Raw genomic sequence first — 1,313 nt, forward strand, 5'->3', positions numbered from 1 at the left:
AAAGGATGAATGGATGAACTTAGGTATGTCGGAGCTGTGGCTTTGAGACTGGCCTCAAAGATTATTCCCTGATGATTTTAATCATGTATTAGCCATTAAAAACGATATATTGGTAGAAGGAGGGACATGTAACAAGCTCAGAACCTTGAATCAGTTTTTTTAAAAAGGCATTTATATTAATGTGTTGGTTAAAAGAATTGCTTGTTTATGGCGGCAGGATATGAAAGTGGATGAAATAAAATAACTAATTTCATGCATAGAGAAACCTTCATAGGTTATACCTAGTTTGGTTTGGTTTGTAAAGTTCTTCTGGAAAGGAAATGGTGCTGTGGGAGGTGTTTACTATTGACTAGCTGTGCTATTTAAATAAAGTTGTGTTGGCTCTAAAAACCAATGCTAGTAACTCTCAAAGCTGTTTTTAAAACTCTTTTTCTATGTTTTGAAAGTTTAAAGTAATGTAGTAAGGCCTGTTTCAAAGCACTACATTTTTAAACAGCTAAATATTTCAAATACAATTTGGCTCCTGAAATTCTAATGAAGACATGAATTCTAATGAAGCCATGACAATAATGATCGTTAGTCTTCTATTGCCATTGAAACAAATTGCCACAAATGTAATAGCTTAAAACAATAGATTTATTGTCTGAAGGTTGGAAGACCAGTAGTATTCTCACTGGGCTAAAATCAAAGTGTTGGAAGCACTAGGGGAGAACCTTTCCTTTCAACTTTGAGAGGCACCCACGTTTCTTGGCTTGTGGCTCCTTCTCCAAAGCTTTCCATAGTCACAGTCCCCTGTCTGACCACTGCCTTCTCTACTTTTAAGGAACAGTGTGATTAGATTGGGTTAATCCAGATAATTCAGGATGATCTCTCCATTTTAAGATCCTTAACTAATGACATCAGCAAAGTCTACTTTGCCATAGAAGATAACATATTTATAGGTTCTAGAGACTAGAATGTGGATGTTCTGCCATACAGTGCTGTACCCGAAGAGCCCCTAGTTGTTCTAATTAAAGGAAATTAGTCCTGCAAATTCTCATCACGGAACTCCTAGATTTTTCCATGATTTTTTATTTGCAATACATACACCAAAAAGAAAAAAGGGTTACTGATAACATATATTGCCTTTGGAAATGGTGTGGAATCAGAAACATGTTGCGTAGGCACGCCCTAACCCAGTTTCCTTGGAATGCCCTGGATTCTTAGAAAGATTGTTGAGTCAGAACGTAGGTATAATGAACACATACTGTTATTTATTATTCACGTGCACGTGTTTCTGGTTGGGGTTCTGCTAAAACAGGCTTAGTAGCTTC

Source organism: Rhinopithecus roxellana, chromosome 9, assembly GCF_007565055.1.
Source record: "Rhinopithecus roxellana isolate Shanxi Qingling chromosome 9, ASM756505v1, whole genome shotgun sequence".
Taxonomy (NCBI): domain Eukaryota; kingdom Metazoa; phylum Chordata; class Mammalia; order Primates; family Cercopithecidae; genus Rhinopithecus; species Rhinopithecus roxellana.